We start from the raw sequence: 12,967 nt of genomic DNA, 5'->3' as shown, positions 1-12,967 counted from the left end.
TGTAGAATCTTACAGCGGGGCATGGGGAAAGGCAGGAAAACCCCACAAAAGGCTTCTGAAGAATTCAGGCAAGAGAAGACAGTCACTTGAATTAGGATCTAGCAATGGAGATAATAGAAAACAGCTGGATTCTGGATCTATATTGAAGGTCAAGATAAAAGGTATTTTGCTGATGCACTGGATGGGGGTTTGAAAGACAGCAAGGAATTAAAGACACCTTTGAGGTCTGGAGGCTGAGTAACTGGGAAGACAGCCTTGCAGTCAAGTCATAGGGGTGAAGAATACAGATGAGTGTGTTCAGGGGGAGTTGGTGAGATCATGTTTCTTTGCAGAAACTGGAGGAGAGGTTACATGAGTAGTTGGATATACAATTCTGCGGGAGAATGACAAATGTGGGAGGTGTCCACCTACAAACAGCAGGGAAGGCAGGACAGGAGATGATATCACTCCAGACCCGGACCCCACCCCGGAGTGACTGTAAACAGAAAGGACCAATTGCCATGCACCACACCTCGTGCAAAGCCTCATGCCCTTGCGTTCAGGTCACACTCAGGGGGGCCTTACTCCTCAACTTACCAGGATGATGGGAAATATTTCAATCTGACACATATAATAAGCATGAGGCATAAGTAGGTAGCCATTTAGGACACATCTCTCATCGTCAGACTCTTAATTGTGAAACGAATAAATTAAATTTCTTCTATCAGGTAACATTTTTTTTTATCATGTACATTTTCTACCTACTAAGAAAGAAGGCAATGTGCCAATATTTTGTGGTTTAAGTATCTACAGGAATAGCCATACGCTGTGACAATGGCTAGAGTGCCTCACAGATCCTACTTTCATGCAGTGCACACGCCTCCCAGGCACAACTGTACAATCTACATTTGAGAAAATATAGCATTTGAATAACAAGAGATCACTGCGATAAACCGGGCCCATAGGGCTTATTATAAACATCTTCTAAATATAAATTGCTCTTCGAATTCTATCCTGTAGGAGGAATAGAGTTTTTCATGCAAACCAAAGAACGTCATAAAGCCGGCTGACAGACATAAAACCCTTATCATAGGAACTTAGGTTTTAGTGATCTCTAAATTATTACCCAGAAATACAGTCTGGATCCTAATAACTAACTCACTCCAGAAACATTCACCGCGAGCCTCATGTGGTTTCCGACACCCTCTGATGCAGGCGCTGATGACACAGCGATGGGCAAAACACATCAGGCGTCTGCCCCCATCCACAGGGTTTGGTCTTCCTCGGGGGGTGGAGGAGACAATGACTGAATAAATCTGTAACATGTCACAAGGTGGTGAGCACCACAAAGAACGGGCATGCAGGGCAGGGGACCCGGGGCGGGGTGGCTCTCATGTAAGTCGTGCGCTCAGCGATTTCCAACTCGATTATACTGTATGAGACTCTTTGACCACCATCTACTATTCAAGCACATGTAACAGAACAAAGGTCCCGTGGAGTGAGGACAGGTGACCCAGCTTGGAAAGGGCAAGCATGGAAACAGACACCAGGTCTTCTAAATTGCCCTCAGAGATCTTTTCCTGCTAATGCAGTAGAGAGGGGCAGCATTCCTGTTCTGCAGACTAGGAGTAGGAGAGAGAAAAAAAGAGGTCATTAGCCTTAGGGACAACTGCTGATGGCTGTCTAACGATCACAGTTTAGTAAGTGGGAGATATATATATATATAAAAGGTAAGAGTACAGTTGTTCCTTGAACAACATGTGTTTGCATTGCATGGGTCCACTTCTTTATACAGTACAGCACCATACATGTCTTTACTCCCATGATTTTCTTTTTTTAAAGATTTAGTTAGTTATTTAAGAGAGAATGAGAAAGAGTGTGTACACGAGTTGGAGGGGCAGAGGGAGAGAATTCCAAGTAGACTCACTGCTGAGCATGAATCCCGATGCAGGGCTTGATCCAGAGACCATGAGATCATGACCTGAGCCAAAACCAAGAGTCAGGCACTTAACTGACGGCATCGCCCAGGCACCCAATGACTGCACCACCCAGGCGCCCCTCTTCCTTATGATTTTAATAACATTCTCTTTTCCCCAGCTCACTTCATTGTAAGATACATATTAGTCTACTGTTTATATCATCGGTAAGGTTCCAATCAACAGTGGCCTACTACTAACAGTCAAGTTTTGGCAGAATCAAAAATCATATGTGGATTTTCAGCTGTGCTGGGGGATGCTGTCGAGACCCCTAATACCCACGTTGTGGGGAGGTCAGCTATATTCTAATGAATTTGTAGTTCTTCACGGAACTACACTTTCCAAATTTGTCGCTTCAACAGAAACCTGAAGCAGAGAATACAATGTTCACTGAAACCACTGTTTCAGTAACTAAATTTGAGCTACTGTTGATGAAATTGAGTACTGTATATTTCCTGTTACGAGAGTATCTCGTGCGCACGCATGCACACACACCATCCCTACAGAGCCTTGTGTGGGCTCTTTGTTTTCCACTCGATGCCAGAGAAACTTCCCTGTTTTATCCACAAAGTTCACATTTCCAAAGCCAACCAACAGCACTGCAAACATGGACTAGTGGTAACAGGAGCGAGGGATGTCTCGGTCCAGTTAGACCAGAGGAGTGGCAAACATTGTTGCCGCCAAAACCAACGGAAAACCCATTTACAAATATGATGGTCACAAACGACACTTCCCTACAAAACAAAAGTGGCACATCCTGTTGTCTTGTCCAAACTCTCTGTGGCCGCGACCAATCGAGAGCTTCCAGCTTTCCTGCACTTACTTGCTTCCCTTACGTTTGTCACCTCAGATACATGACTTTACTTTTCTGCAGCTCAGGTTTTGATTTTTTTGTAACTTCTTCTCAAACTTTCTAAGGTTTTGTTGTATTGATTTCTTCAAAGAATATCAACACTTTCTAGCTAAGGATCTCCTACAAATGACTGTGTTGTCTTGACTTCAAATAATTAATAAACTTCCTTTGTACTTAAGAGTCATTAGGCACACACACACACACAAAAAGAGTCATTACGCACCATGACAACCCACTGGTTAGTTCTCAACATTTTGCAATTCAGATCACTAGTCAGCTTTCTTCCTGGTCTTCAGACTTGCTTCAATACAACAGGTAAGTATAAAAACAACTTTCATCAGTGGAAAATCCCAAAGGAGTTCAGTATTGTTGCACTCTAATGGATACATGGAAGCAAATGTGTATTTCTAGAACCAATGAATTTATGACTATAAAAGATACAGCACCTGTAAATTGAAGAGCTTATTCCTCAAAAATATAGCTGATAAAAAAAAGTCAGTGCATACATCCAAAAAAGCCTTAAATAATAAGGGAGGAAAATAAGTAAAACATGTTAAAAAGATGGCCAAATGAGAGAGGCATCTTGCCTCTCAGGATGGTTTCCTTATCTTTTATTGCATTTTATAAATGTCATAAAATAATGATGATTTTTTTATTCGAGTTCAGTTTGCCAACATATAGCATAACACCCAGCGCTCATCCCATCAAGTGCCCCCCTCAATGCTCATCACCCAGTCACCCCACACCCCCACCCCACCTCCTTTTCTTCCACCCCTTGTTCATTTTCCAGAGTGAGGAGTCTCTCACGTTCTGTCTCCCTTTCTGATATTTCCCACTCATTTGTTCTCCTTTCCCCTTTCTTCCTTTTCACTATTTTTATATGCCCCAAATGAATGAGACATTACAATGTTTGTCCTTCTCCGATTGACTTACTTCACTCAGTGTAATACATCCAGAACCAAATGATGACTATTTTAAAGGAGAAAAAACCACTTTTTTTTTTAAATTAAGACGTATCACACTGGGAGAACCCTTTCAATGACTGGGAAAAATATATGGTCACACAATACAGTTTGCGGACAGCAGACATATACAATGCATGTTGTCAACTTTCTCCATCATTAACCACATGACAAAGCTCTTTTAAAAGTACAAGGGGAGGCTACAGAAGGAGTTGCTTCCACCTGTATTCCTGTTTGCAGTTTCTTCCTCATGTTTGTCAAGACAGAAAGAAGCATTTTTTTTCTTTTCTTTCTTTTAAGTCTTTAGTTTAAAAAAAGGGGGGGGGGGACAAACCTATAGGATTTTCAACTTTTGGTGACAGTCATGGAAATCTGGAGACTCATGAGTTCTAAGACTAGGGTTTCTGAACTGAAATTAAGAATTCAAGGATTACAGTTAAAGTCTCAGAGCGAAAGACATGAGGCCGAGTATTTTTCAACGAAAGCCCAAAGAGAAAAACAGAGGCTGACGACAGAGAAGAGCTGTGACATAAACCACAGATGATGTCGGAATTGTGATTTCTGTTAAATCTTGCCATGTGTGCATGGATGTACATACAGATACACACACATAGATCTCCGACCGTTCTTGTTCCTCAACGGTTATGCTCAAGGTTTGGTGGGGGGACCATCATTCTTTGTCTTGGCATATTTTGCTTACTTTTTGCTATGAAAGGACATAGAAAATTAAGTATAAAGATAATTTACAGATTTCAACTGTAAAAGAAAATATCAGGTTTTTAGTCCATAAAATCCAGACACCTACTGATAAAGCATCCTAGGAGGATCATCACTAGAAAAGTCCAATGGGACACACAGAAAAACTTCACGTTAACTACTTCCAAAGACAAAATTATTTTTATACTTTCTAGAGGTATTCTATATTTAATGTTGACGCCTGATGGAAAGGTCTGAAGTACTACAAATGCTCAGACATTGTAGAAAAGGATGTAGTACTGCCACGTCTACCATCAGTTCTATCTAAATAAGTGCTATTTTATGGTGTTAGTTATTACTGTATATAAAACTATTGAAGACCAAGATTCTTTGGACATATTCTTACAGTTTCCCCAAATGTGTAAGATGGAAACAGGACTTTTTTGAGCATTCATTTTTTTCCCTCCTGATTCACTAGCACCTCTCAAAAATAAGCTCTACGGAATCATGAAGTCCATTCGATAATTTCCTACTAAACACCCTAAACTACATATAAGACCGCCATGTTGATATAGATCTACTCAGATTGTCAAGGAATTATTTAACTTAGATTATGAGCAGCTACATTTACCAGTGCTTCCAGTCTGGGACCTCATTTCTAAGTGTGTGAGTTGGTTCTCCTGTTTCCATAATAACCAATTTAACAATCAGCCTGGCAGTCAACTGCTTTAGAGTTAGTTTCATTAATGTTAGCTCTCTTCTCATTAAAACATGAATCGACTGATACTGTGGGACTACTTATTTTTCTAATATACTCATAAAAGGGCTCTGAATTCAAGGTAACAAACCTTCTGGAAGAATTAGCTCAGGCTCTTTTGTTTAAACTCAATCTTTTCCTTGTAGAACCTCAATGTATATTTTAGAATTTTCTTCCAATACTTTAGGACTCACTTAATCTTCTAGTCCTAATACGACGATTTCCTTTTGTTGCTGCAGGGACCTAGAAATGCAACAAAGTTATGAGCTAGAAGTTTTTCAGTTTTTGAATGTCAGTAAAAACCAAAAAAAAAAAAAAGAAAAGAAAAGAAACAATTAAGAAATTCCAGGAATTAAATTGGAATACAAAGTGGTCTTCATTTCACAGGACTCCCTCTATCGTTAATCCTCACGAGAATGAACACAGAAAGGAAGCTACTCCCTTACTGTATAATGAAAATCGTGATTTTTGGAATGCTTTTTCCAAATCAAAAAGCTCTCGAAACTAGTTCTTTCTCTCTCCTCTTTCCTGGTTTTGAGTAAAAGACCCTTCTTAGTACATGATCTGGTACCTAACGAGCACTGTTGGTTGGCTGCACACACACGTACAACAACATGAACCCAACAAGTAGAACCAAACGTCACTCTCCTTTCACGGCGTTTGTCATTTCTAATGGCTGAGTAATATTCCATTGTATCATAGACCACAGCTTCTTTTGTTGTTGTTGTTGCTGTTGTTGTTTTCTCAACTTTATAGAGGTGGTTGGGGAGTCAGGGAAGGAAGAGGTGTGGACTTGAAGGTTTTTGATTTTTTATTGCAAAATAATTTATTTTGTGTTTGATACCAGATGAGACAATAAGGGTGATGGTGCTCATGCCCATCCGCCGGCTCCAGGTGAAGTGGTCTAGGCTTCGGGCTCACTCTGCTACCTGAGAAGGTCTTTCTCAGCTTCAGCTCTACACGATGCTTGTGACTCAGCGCCTTGCGGGTTTGGGCATTATGTAAACTTTCACAGACTTGCTGAAGGGGATGGTGCCCTCGATGCTGGTTTCCACCTGGGGTGACACTTTGCCACCTTCAATAGAGGGGGATTTTGGAATGCGGGAATTGGAGTTGTGGGCCAGTAGCAGCCTCACTTCCACCTGGAAGAGGTGGAGAGGTACACCTGAGTGATAAGCCGGTGGCGCCCTGGGCCAGGATTCCGCAAGTCTGCTGGCTTAGGATGAATCCTCTGAGCCTGGCCATCTGGATAGAAGACCTGGACCTTCACAGCACTCTCAGGGTCCTGCACATGTTCCAGGGTCACATCGACATCCAGGGCCACAACCAATCCAGATGTAAATCGCAAAGGGTTGTCTGACTCGCCTGCTGGGTCAATGATGGTGGCTGAAGTGTGTGGATCTGCTCTGGGAGGGGAAGGTGCAAGAAGGTACTCTGCCTCAGCATGGTCTGTAGAGTTTTGACCACTTCCACAGGTTTGGATGTCATGAGTCGGGGCATAAGGTCAAGACGTTTGTCCACAAAGCTGTCCTGTAGGTGGGGGCAAATGAGCAATAAAACACCTCTGAAAAAAGTCCACTTCCTGTAAAACGTTTTCACACATCCCAAATAAGGGGTCAGCTCCTCGCCTCGAGTAGTCCGTGCTGTTACTATAAGTTGCAAGGCTTTGGCCTGCAGCCTCATGTGATGTATAATCACCACCTGTTTCTTCTCCACACCACTGTACATGAACTCCATTTTGTTTTTGTTTTGTTTTGTTTTTTTTTAACTCCATTTTGTAGGTCTCTTCCATGATCTGTTTTGCTGCTGTGGAGGCCAAGTCACTCTGCTTCAAATATAAAGGGGCAGCCACATTCCACAGCTTTCCTTGCAAGGCCTCCATGAGAAGAAGCTGATACCGAAGATAGGTAGCCGAGAAGTCAGCAACTCCTGCTAGTTCAGACTGAAGTTCTCCAAGTCTTTGCAGATCCCGGATGATGAACTCCAGCAGCTTCTGGGTTCCCTGAGGGTCCCAGCGCTCTGAAGACTGTACACCCTTTCAGGGCTCTGCTGCAGGAACTGATGGGACGGGTCCTCATGGGGCGCAATACTGGGAGAAACGGCCGATGACACTAGTTTTCTCCCTGGTAACCTTAAGGCAGGAACAAGATGAGAAAGACTGTCTCGGAGGTAGGCTTAATGCCTGAAGGTATGATCTGAGAACAGTGCCGGCATTGTTGGACAGGTTGTAGCAGCATTAAAAATAAGAACCAAAACTGCAATGTAAGCTGGGTCATCCATGTCTGGTTCAGCTGTGTCAAAAAACGGATGGGTGCTCAGGAGCTCTGGCGCCAAGGGAAGCACCAGGGTTGGATGCAGACTTCCCAGAAACTTCAAGCACTTCCATATAGAGTCCCTATCAGTAGGGTACTTGGTTAAATTTTTCAGCAGCTCCGCCAGTGCAAGATGAATCCCTTCTTTAGTTGAAACGTTAGTACAGCATAAAAGTTCGTGAAGAGCCAGCCTCTCGAATATCTCTGGACGAATCCTCTAACACAGCCAGGACACTGTCAAGCTGATCCTCTCGGAGAGTGATATTATTACAAATTTTTCTCATGCTGTGTATGGACTGTAGACGTACTTCCTCAATTTCATATTAAACATGTCAAGCGGGAAATCAGGGCGCACCTCTCCGCAAAAGAAGGTGAAGATTGGGCCAGCATGCAGAGAGCCTCCACGGCAGCAATGCAGACCTCATACATCTCATCTTCCAATCCATGAACAAAGGCTCCACAAGCTCCTGACTCAATCACGTTCACAGCTCCTGTATCTATTTCTTCTTTGGGAGCATCACCTCCCCACTTTCTGCCACTGGAAAACTCTCCTGACCTATAAAGTTCCTTGGCACGTTCATGTGCAGTGCGTTTTCTCCTGAGATCTGACATGAGCTTCTTGTCGAGTGTCTGCTCCAAGAAATGAGAACTGACTTGTTCCATTGAGCCCAATAGCTTTGCAGCCTGAACTCGAACCACCCAGGAGCCATCACTGACCATGGGACAAATTTTTCCAAATGCATCATCAACTAAGCAAATTTCTTCATTAGAAGAAGTAATGGGGATAATGCGTTCAGGATAGAGCTGACAACCCAGATAAGTTGGACTGCAGCACTGCGCACTTGTTCATAGTCATCAGACAACAATTTACAGGCCTGATTATAAATTGCTTGGTGTAATTTGTCCTCTTTCATGAAGCTGCAATACGGCATTTATAGCCGCTGTTCTGACACCTGGGTCTTGGTCACTGAAGTAATCCCCTATAATCTTCTGGACATCTCTGACAGCTAGGCCTTCTCCATCTTTTGTCACACTTGTCTCCAAAGAGCCAAGATTGCCAAGTCATTGCAGGCACTTATTTCTTACACCATGAGACGTATCTGTGAGGTGCTTGCAGGCTACATCAACTGATCCCATCTGGATAGTTTGATTCTCTGGGAGTTTGGTGCCAATTGCAAGCAAGGTGTCCAACAGTTGAGCAAGGACTTGATGAGACTTTTCATTCTGCAGGATGTTAATGGCATCATCCATAATGCAGACTGGTGAGAATCCTGCAGTCTTTGATAATAAACCCAACAATGATGCAATTTTCAGTCTTACAGATGGATCATTCTCCTTGTAATAATGTTCCAAGAGAATCCTGACTACTCCTTCCACACTTTCTGCTTCAACAGGCTTTCTGGCAAACTGGAGTAGATACTGCAAAGCATCCATTGGGGAGGGAGCTTTACACCGATCTATGTGGAGTGCTGCAGATTTACTTGGTTTTGTCAATCGCAGTTCCTTGGTTGCAATTTCCTCCTGTTGTTGCTGGACCACCTTAGTGAATTCCTCGTACACTCGTTTCTTTAGGGGAGCCCCCATGACTGCCCGCCACACCACAGCTTCTTGATCCATCATCTTTCGATGGACACCGAGGCTCCTTCCACAGTTTGCCTACTGTGGACATTGCTGCTGTAAACATTGGGTTGCAGCTGTCCCGGGCATTATGCTGAGTGAAAACAGTCAATCGGAGAAGGACTGACATTATGTGGTCTCATTCATTTGGGAAATATAAAAATTAGTGAAAGGGAATAAAGGCAAAAGAGAGAAAATGAGTGAAGCTATCAGTGAGGGTGACAAAACAGGAGACACCTAACTCTGGGAAACAAACAAGGGGTAGTGGAAGGGGAAGTGGGTGGGGGGGTGGGGTGACTGGGTGATGGGCAATGAGGGGAGCTCTTGGCGGGATGAGCACTGGGTGGTGCACTATATGTGGACAAATTGAACTCCAATAAAAAATTAAAAATTCAAAAAAAAAAAAAGAAAACGGGCCCTTTATGTAAAATAAGCAAACATTTAACTGATGTATTCATTAGGTCCAATAAATGGAATTGTATGACACTAAAAAAAAAAAAAAACACCAGGGAAATCCTCAGGGTTCTAAAGAATGTCATTGTTTTTCAAAAGATATCCGAATGATATAAACAGGAACACCACAAGTACAGAAGGAAAAGCTGCCGGAGGCACCGATATGAACAATTTCACTACTACGTTAAATGCCGTAGATCATTATGAGAAAGATTTAAATGCGTCAGTAAATAAGAATCTTTAAGTCTTGGACACAGTTATTTTTTTTAACATAAGGAAATATGCAATAATGTATTTCAAATGTGAAAAAGTACCTGTACCCACGGCCACCCTGGAGGAAGAGCACGCCAAGGGGCATGCTATCGGGATCCCCCACATGACGGAGCAGCCACCTGCCTCAGTGGAGCAACCGACTTCGGGCACTGAGCAACATCCTAAACGAAATCAAGAGCCCACCAGAGCTACTACAATGGGGCGAGCTGAAGCTTATGGGCCTGAGCAGTTGGAGTCGGGCATGGCAGTTGGTGCTGAGTGCTTGGCCTGAGCCGAGATGTCAGCTGCTGAGGCCAAGCCAATTTACACGGCAGTCACACCTCTGATTCACTGTCCCGACCTGGAGGAGCCACCTGCACACTTGGCCACCCTGCAAGAAGAGCTCCCCCAGGGCGCCCACGATCAATGTCCCTGGCATGCCATGCCAAACGAGTCACCTGCCTCAGTGCAGTAACCAGCTTCGGCCCCTGAGCAACATCATGAACCACGTCAGCAGCCCACCCCAGCTCTGAACCTGGGGGCTGGTGAAGCTTCTGGGCCTGAGGTGATCGAGCTGGGCGGGACTGTCAGTGCTGAGTGCTTGGCCAGAGCGCAGATGCCTGCTGCGGAGTGGAAGCCAATGCACGAAGTGGTCACACCTCTGATTCACTCTCCCGACAAGGAGGACCCACCTGCAATCTTGGCCACCCTCACGTTAGATCATATCCCGGCACATGCTATCAGGATCCGCCACATGCCAGAGCGGCCACCCGGCTCAGTGGGGCAACTAGCGTCCGCCCCTGTGCAATATCCTGAACCACCTCAACAACCAGCCCCAGCTCCTACCTCGGGGCCTGCTAAAGCTTCAGGGCCAGAGGTGATTGAGCTGGTCACGGCTCGAACCGAAATGCCAGCTGCTGAGACCAAACCAATGCACCTGGTGGTAACACCTCTGACTCACTGTTCCGACATGCAAGAGCTACTTGTACCCGCGGCCACCCGGGGGGAAGAGCACACCCAGGTGCATGCTATCGGTTTCCCGCACATGCCGGAGCAGCCACCTGCCTCAGTGGAGCGAACGACTTTGGCCACTGAGCTCCATCGTGAACCAAATCAAGAGCCTGCCACAGAGACTACAGTGAGGCCAGCTGAAGCTTCTGGAGATGGAATACTTCCAAACTCGTTCTACGAGGCCACCATCACCTGATGTCCAAAAGCAGACGAAGACCCCACCCCACCAAAAAGGAGAGTGATAGAACCATGTCCCCGATGAACACAGATGCAAACATTCTCAACAAGATACGAGCCAATACGATCCAACGGTGCATTGAGAAGTTACTCACGGTGACCAGATGGCATTTATCCCTGGGACGCAAGGCTGGTTCAACACTCGTCAAACACTCCGTGTGACTGATCAGATCTGCAAGAGAAAAAACGAGAACCAGGTGATCCTCTCAATAGATGCAGAGAAAGCTTTTGACAAAATACGACATCCATTCCTGATCCAAACGCTTCAGAGTATAGGGATAGAGGGAACGTTCCTCAGCATCTTCAAAGCCGTCTACAAAAAGCCCACAGCAAATTATCATTCCCAAGGGGGAAACGCTGGGAGCCTTTCCCCAAAGACCAGGCACGAGACGGGGATGTCCACTCTCACTGCTACTATTCTCAACATAGTACGAGACGTCACGGCCTCAGCAATCAGGCAACGAAGAGAAATAAAAGGCATTCAAACCCGCAAAGGAGAAGTCAAACTCTCCCTCTTTGCCGATGACATGATACCGTACCTAGAAAACCCAAGAGACTCCACCCCAAGATTGCTGGAACTCCTACAGCAAGTTCGGCAGTGTGGCGGGATACAAACTCAGGGCCCAGAAACCAGTGGCCTTTCTGTACGTGAACAATGAGACCGAGGAAAGGGACATCGAGGAAGGGGTCAATCCCATTTATACAACCACAGCACCCAAAGAAAAGCATGAGCTACCTAGAAAGAAACCTAACCTGAGGGGTAGGGGATCTCTACCCGAAACATTGCAGAACACGTCTGAAAGAATCTGAGGAAGACACAAAGAGATGGAAAAAGGTTCCATGCTCCTGGGTTTGAAGAATTAATATTGGGGAAAATGTCAACGTGATCCAGGGCAATTTACACAACTATTGCAAAATCTGTCAGAAATATCACGGACTCTCTTCAGAGAGCTGCAACAAATCATCTGAAGACTGGTGTGGAATCAGAAAAGACCCCGAACAGCCACAGGAATAGTATCCAAGAAACCCACTGCAGGGGGGGGGGGGGGGCAGCACAATGCCCGATTTCAGGGTGTGCCACAAAGCTGTGACCATCAAGACGGTGTGGTACTGGCACAAAAACGGACACATGGATCAATGGAACAGAGGAGAGCATCCAGATGTGGACCCTCAACTCTACGGGCAACTAATATTCGGCCAGGCAGGAAAGACCATCCACGGGGGAATAAAAGACAGTCTCTTCGATAAAGGCTGCTGGGAACACTGGACAGCCACGTGCAGAGGAATGACACTGGACCATTCCTCTCATGCCAAACACAAGGATAAACTCAAAATGGAGGAAGGATCTAAATGTGAGACAAGATTCCATCAAAACCCTCGGGAGAACACAGGCAACAACACCCTTCTTGAACTGGGCCACAGCAACTTCTTGCAAATTACATCAGCCACGAAGGCCAGGGAAACAAGAGCGAAATGGAACGTCGGGACGTCATGAAGAGGAGCTGTTTCTGCACAGCCAAAGAAAAACTCAACAAAACTGAAAGACAACCTCCAGACTGGGAGAAGATAGGTGCAAACGACCCTTCGGATAAAGGGCCAGCATCCGAGATCTCGAAAGAACCTATTCAACTCCACAGCAGAGAAACCAACCATCCAATCCGGAAATGGGCAAAAGACACCAATGGAAACGGCAAAGAGCAAGACACAGACGTGGCCGACAAGGCCACGAGAAAGTGCCCCCATCACTGCATTTGCATCAGGGAAATACAGATCAAAGCCACAACGAGATCCCACCTCACAGCGGTGAGAATGGGCAGCACTGGCCATACAGGAAACACCAAACGCTGGACAGGATGCGCAAA

General features: G+C 44.9%; 1 protein-coding gene and 1 pseudogene across 2 annotated transcripts in view; both read right to left on the bottom strand.

Annotated features, from left to right (window-relative positions):
• Positions 1 to 12,967, bottom strand: part of LOC140599622 (uncharacterized) — a 122,379-nt gene that overhangs the window by 90,908 nt on the left and 18,504 nt on the right. For both annotated transcript variants that reach the window (XR_012002477.1, XR_012002476.1), the window contains exon 4: positions 11,201 to 11,277. The gene's annotated coding sequence lies outside the window, so the exon portion shown is untranslated. The remainder of the gene's footprint in view (positions 1 to 11,200; positions 11,278 to 12,967) is intronic.
• On the bottom strand, positions 6,193 to 9,219 carry LOC140599623 (integrator complex subunit 4-like; annotated as a pseudogene).

The sequence above is a fragment of the Vulpes vulpes genome, chromosome 7 (genome assembly GCF_048418805.1).
Source record: "Vulpes vulpes isolate BD-2025 chromosome 7, VulVul3, whole genome shotgun sequence".
Classification (NCBI taxonomy): Eukaryota; Metazoa; Chordata; class Mammalia; order Carnivora; family Canidae; genus Vulpes; species Vulpes vulpes.
The sequence above is the reverse complement of the archived record's forward strand: the minus strand, read 5'-3'. Positions and strand labels throughout refer to the sequence as shown.